The sequence below is a fragment of the Mycteria americana genome, chromosome 7 (assembly GCF_035582795.1).
Source record: "Mycteria americana isolate JAX WOST 10 ecotype Jacksonville Zoo and Gardens chromosome 7, USCA_MyAme_1.0, whole genome shotgun sequence".
NCBI classification, from domain to species: Eukaryota; Metazoa; Chordata; class Aves; order Ciconiiformes; family Ciconiidae; genus Mycteria; species Mycteria americana.
Window position 1 is genome coordinate 30,618,852 of NC_134371.1, and position 6,916 is coordinate 30,625,767.

Genomic DNA, 6,916 nt, shown 5'->3' on the forward strand with positions numbered 1-6,916 from the left:
CAATATTAACCAATTCTTTAGAACAGGCATGGACACTTATGTACAGAAAAAAATTCTGCTGGTTTACTAACAGAAAAAATTAGTGGATGCAATCCTTTTTTGCAAACACCTACTTTCACCTTCATAATTGTATCTGTATTTTAAGTTAGCTCTCATGGTGAAAGTGGCAATTACAACAAACAAAGCACTGCATTTGTTCACACCTGTGCACGCACACAAACACACGCAGGCACTTGCTCTGCAACTTCTTTCAGTGTGATTACTGTACTTGTCTAAACACGCTCTTCCTACCCAGAAGGTCCAGTCTATAGCCAGCAGCAGTTCTGGATCAACAGCACAAAAATCAAGAGCATACACAAGCTACAAGCTGCAAAGAAATACGGTTGCTGAGCCAGATACACTGAAACAAAAGTCCAGGCAAAAACTGCCAACTGTACTACCTATTTTCTTAATCTATAGGTAGACGTAAAAGACCAGACACAGTCCAATCGCATATTGCCCCCATGTGGTAAATCCATCCTATTGCAGAAGAGCATAAATATCCCCAGAATTCCCCCTAAATTTGCTTTAAACTGAATCCTAAGATTTTGCGACAGATGTTAGTTCTTTGACTGTAACAGCCTAAACATTAAGCAGATATGAAACAGTCTTTTTTACAACTATGCAATTTATTTCTCTTTTTTACTTAACAAAACGTGCATGGTGAGGTTAACCAAGCATGTCTGAAGCAGCAAGGCCTAACCCCCACCCCATACAGTTGGGAGTGTCAGAAAGCTTCGCACACACACCCCCCCCCCCCCGGTTTTTTTTTTTCTCCCTACCCATAAAATCAGGCTGGTATTTATTACCTCAGAGGAGCTGCACAAGGGTTCAATCTAGTCACAACTTGTATGGTGCTTCGAAGATCTACATCAAAAACTTCTGTAAGTGTTTGGGGAAGGAGGGAACAAGACACCACCAAACAGAAATCACCACTCCCCCAAAATGTGAAATCCTAACAAGAAAAAAAATCACCTCTTTTTCACGTACCAATAAAATTTAGTCAACACAACTACACAAAAGCCCAGTTAATAAGGGTGTATCTTAAATATAATAAAAGTATCTTAAATATAAAGGAGAAAAAGGTCTAGTCCTATTTCATACATAGGATACTTCAGACCAAAAAAAAAAATTAAGACTCTACAAACACTAATCACAGATAAGTGTGGCAATTACTTTACTGCCAAATAAACCTGCCTTGAGGTTTTTGGTAACACTAACTGTGCTACCTTAAGTTACTTTCAAAAAATGAGGCAACCAAATGGTAGACTGCTAGCAAAACAGTGAACTGTTAGATTCCCCACTCTGCCCCCAAAACCAAACAAATTGTTCCAGCTGTTGTGCCAGGAAACAGAGTACGTAACTCCACATTGAAGCCGAAACTGAGCACAGCCCAGGGCTGCATACAGCTGTTGTAGAATCACAGAATCGTATAGGTTGGAAATGACCCTTAAGATCACCGAGTCCAACCATAAACCTAACACTACCAAGTCCACCACTATACCATGTCCATAAGCACCTCATCCAAACCTCTTTTAAATACCTCCAGGGATGGTGACTCAACCACTTCCCTGGGCAGCCTGTTCTAATGCTTGATAACCCTTTCAGTGAAGAAATTTTTCCTAATATCCAATCTAAACCTCCCCTGGCGCAACTTGAGGCCATTTCCTCTTGGCCCAGCACTTGTTACCTGGGAGGAGAGACCGACCCCCACCTCTCTACAACCTCCTTTCAGGGAGTTGTAGAGAGCAATAAGGTCTCCCCTCAGCCTCCTTTTCTCCAGGCTAAACAACCCCAGTTCCCTCAGCCACTCCTCATAAGACTTCTGCTCTAGACCCTTCACCAGCTTCATTGCCCTTCTGTGGACATGCTCCAGCACTCCAGTGTCTCTCTTGTAGTGAGGGGCCCAAAACTGAACACAGTATTCAAGGTGTGGCCTCACCAGTGCCGTGTACAGGGGCACGATCACTTCCCCCGTCCTGCTGGCCACATGTACTGCCATTCCTGCAACACTGTTTTTCTGTATTTCAAAGTAGATAAAGTAGGCAGCCTGAGACTATTTGCTGGGCAGAAAGGAAGATTAAAAACAGTTTTCTTGCTCTGGGTACAAACCTCCCAAAGACAGTGCTAGTTAGCAAACAAAATGCTTCACTGAAATAGCACTGGAGAGCCAAGCCGCATGTTCTTTTCAGGGGAAAAAGCTCTGAAATTGGAGCAAGTACCACTACAGGAACAGCCTGACGTAGGTGTTAGGCTCTCCCTTATGGAAAAGCTTCTTAAAAGTAAAAATGAATCAAAAACATTAAAACAATGGGGGAATTGCAAATTATGAGGCATAGGAGTAGGCATGTTCTGAACAAAGCATTTTACTGTCAGTGCTTTTCCCTTTTTTTAATAAATATGCTGTTGAAGCAGCACAGTATCTGTTTTAATGAGTGTTTTGCATTAGCTCTCAGGGTGTGTTTATTTACTTATTCTATAGAATACACTGAGTTATCTTCACATAGCTTGGGAGCTCCTCTGTTCCCTACATGGGAATTTCCCCATGGATTTTTGGCTTCTGCTTATAAAAATGAGGCATTTCCTTCTCTTTGGCCCACCAGCCTCAATTTGTTTCTCAATAAAAATAGGAGGACAGCCAGCCTGAGGCACTTTAAGCACAATACCTCAACACAGTGAAGTTGCTAATGGCTGGCATGTCTTATAACTCAAATATCTCTGACCTTTTGCCATACCTTCCTTTATGTGACTTATGTGATTAAGCAGAAATTTGTATCTGGCAACTTGGACCCCTCTTGGAACGCAGCTGTACCTTAAATCTGGCATGCCAAGCACCGGTTACATCACCACAGAAGACATGTGAAAAGCTGAGGATCCAAGGAAGGCTGTGACTAGAGCATAAACGATTAGCTGCATCAGTCTACAAAACTGCTACAAAACCATTTATACTGGGTTTCAGAGTGAGCAGGAGTAAGCCCCAGGCTTGGCAGAGTTAGTAGCTCTCTTCATTCTTTTCCTATCAAGGAGCTCCATCTTTCCCACAGCAATCAAAGCACTGCACTTCTTCCTTTGTAGGACCTGTTTCTTACAACCGCATAGCCTGTCTGCAGGGCCGCCTCTGCTCTAGCCAGAGGTAGTTTCCAAAAAGCATGTTGCTCTGTCTGAGATAGCTGGACACCTCCTCTGTCTTGCTAGATTTACAGGCTCTCATTCCTGTGGGTGGAGGTGAGCTTCATTTGTCTACTGCATTTCAAGCACCGAAACTCAACTTGCAAACGTACAGCTACATCAGAAGATCTTGCCTTGCTAAACACTGTAGAAACTTCGCAACACACCTGAAACTTCAACACACCCTTACATGGCTATGAGCCAGACCCAGGCAATCCCATCATGTCTGGGCTGCACTGTCAACAAAGCCAGCCATCAAACCACTCCTTAGACAAACTTTTCCTTCCTCCTCATGCTCCCTCCATTCCCAGTTTTTGGACTTGACCCAGAATTACACCAAATCTGACCTCACCGCACATGCTCTCACTTGGTTACTGTGACAACAGGCTGATTTCAGCATCATTCAAACCTTCATATAAAAGGACACACAAGCAGGTAACGGCACAGACCACAGCTGCTGTACTCTGTAATGGTCTGTCTGTATGCTCTGGCAGCAGGGTGCCACACAGAAGAAAGCTAGACCACTAGGACACAGCTACAATACCAACAGCTGCTCTAGCACAGGGAAAATACCTGCCTCGGTGGTAAACCAGACTGCATTCCCAGCCTTTTCCCTTCTGGGCTGTCCAAATGAATAGGATGTACTGCAGCTCAGAGCCACGATCAAGCATCTCCAGAAAGAGGTGATAGATATGCTGGGAACAGGGCTCTGAGACAACAAGTTGTTACCAGAACTATTCATTTTAGCTCTCCTGAGAAATGCACTCTGCAATTGTTGCCTGTGGGAAAAGCTCTACAACAAGTTGAATTATAAAGTGTTTTAATCACCCAAATGAAACCTTTCTTTCCACTGCAGGAATCCTTTAAGAGTTTCTTTCTGGCTTTCTCTCACTATCTGTCAGCAGGAGCCCAGTGTCAAGCTCTTTGTGCACTATTCCATACACAATGTTGGGAAAACAGCAAATATGGAAGATTATATAATTTCATGGAGTTCTTTGTACTGAATTCCAGTACAATGTTTTCCCAAGCGATAGTTTCAATTCTTCCCAAAGCCTTTATGGATTATATTCTTGCACATTCCTCAGATTGTCAATAATTAACAACCTTGTTTGCCCTCTATTTCAGATACTTCCATAAAGCATGCAGCATTTCAGGATCTACTACGTGTCCAGAAAAATGCAGAAAAAGTAACATTTTTCATTTTTCTTTATACAGAGATCAAGAAACAGGAGTTAGCAGATATTTTGTTCACCTTTTTTTTAACCACTAAATCTGTGAAACAAGCTAGCAAAATCCTGATGGAAATCCTCCTTCAGGACACAGAAGCAAGATAACCAGCAAGAATGCCACAGAGCAGTCAATGAAATGGCCACATGAGGTGTGCCTAACCACATCCATACTAGACACTCAGAAAGATGCATGCAAGTCTGGTCGACCACTTGATGAACAGGACTCTGTGTGGTGCAGGACAGTTACCTGAAAACAAGACACTTCTCTCTGCACTCATGCTGTCTGCTCACATATAAACAACAGAGGACTCAACTGGCATTCATGTTACAATTCACAAGTCTGAACTTCATTTCTTACAGTCTTGTGATGATATCCTTCAAACTTCCAGCTTTTGTAGAAAATAAAGCAACAAAAAACTCCATCCCTTTTTGCACTAGACTTTTTGATACTGTTGCCCAGGATAGTAAACTGACAGTGCATTGTTAAGAAAAAGGCTGAATATAGTCCTTTTTGGTAGAATTTGTTAATGAAATGCCAAACATTCTTTTCTTCTCGCATCACAAGACAGCTTTCTTCTCAGTCACTTACTCTGAGGTCATTCGAGTGTTTATGAAGAGAGAGAGAGGTATGACCAATTCATCCACAGATGTCAACTAAACGGAAAGCCTAGGAGCAAGTGGTGTAAATTTAATCCCCAGCCCAGCCATCCTAATATTCAGAACGACCTGAAACAGATACACAAGAGGCTATAACTGATCTCCTTCCTCATTCCTTGCTGAAGAGCCAAGATGGCCAGGGAGTACTGATGGCCAACTACTCTCTTCAGAAAAGGGAACACTTCTGTAGACCATCCACTGTCACTCTAACTAGGACAAGTGGAACCTACCAGAATATTACCCCCAAAGGTGTGGATGAAATACAACAAAAAATGCTGGAAATTTGCAGGATACCAAATGGAAGAAGCAAAGAAAGGGCAAGAGTCTAAGGACAGAAGAGAAAATCTACTGAATAGCACAGAGGCGATCAGAAGAAAATAAATCGTAAGTATGCTGAGGAATGGTATGAGTGGGCGAAAAGGACTGGAAAAGAAATATTCACAGAAGTGCAGGCATAAATTGGATGAGAAATGAATTCAGAGAAAAAGGTTAAAAAAGATACACATACACAGTTATATAGAAAATCTGCATCCAAATATATTCAGCTGTATTAGGCTACTGCATATAAAAACCATGAGTTTATCTGCATAGCCATATACTAACAATGCACTGCAATTCCTCCAAAATAATGTGATAGCTTGGGTTTATTAAGCAGATTTAAAGTAAAATAAAACTTGTTTTACCATGTGAGCACCTAAGTCAACATGCTGCCTAAAAAAATGCATTAGTGTAACATTCCTTCTAGCACTGTCAATGGCAAAACAATGTACAAAGGACATTTTCAATGTGGATAGTTAAGTTTATAATTATTTTAATAATATTAATATTAAAATACCCCATAATAGTTGGGGGTTTTTTTTCCCCCCAATCCCAGTCTGCCTTTTTCTTCCTACATATAGAGTGCATAATAAAAAGGTTTGAGAAGACCACTGGCACTAATCCACAACATTTCTGAACAGAAAGCTTACAATATGTTTACCCAGTTTTGTGAGTTGTTTTACATGTCAGTTTTGACATGCTATTTCAGTCCCCATCCACAATTACCATCCTTTTTGTTTATGTGCACAGAACTAACACATCTGGAAGGTTTTTTTACAATAAGTTTTCCAGTAATTATTTCACTGTGCAACTCTTAGTGCAATTCTTTTCCAGCACTCCTTTCCAGAATTGGATTTCAATTCCATGAAAGTAGTCTTCTACACCTAACAGAAAGGATGCCATTCTGAAAAAAAAAAAAATACAATCACTACATAGAAAAAGTCTTCTTTCAAAAAGTAGGTCTGACATTCAAGATGCTTCCTTGCCTCTTCTCTCACTATAGCCTAAAGATGAATCCTCCTTTAAATGTACCAGTTCCACACTTCAGATAAATGAAACATAAATATACTTTAAAACCATATATGAAGAGTCACAACATGCACAGGTTTTACCCCTGCGGAGTGGTCTGACTGCATAACGTGTGCCTCCCAGCAATGGAAAGCAATCCAATACAGCAACCAAAAGTGAGCTGTCCAGACCAGGGCACATGCAAAAGCGGCACATTCCAAATTTGAAGTACTGCTGTAAAATCCTCTGGTATTAGCAGCTCAAGAACCCAAAAACACAGACATAGCCTGGTGCTCTTAATCTGTAACAGCCATAGGGGTCATTGAAGTCGTTTCACAGGAAGATGAGCCCGAAATTATTTTCGAATATCTAGAACAAAGATCAAACACCCTATCACTCTCTCCAGAGATGAAGCACAATTTACTGGAGAAAACAATGACCCTTAATACTTAAAGCACCACCTAAAAAGTAGCTTCATTCTATACTAACGTAATAAT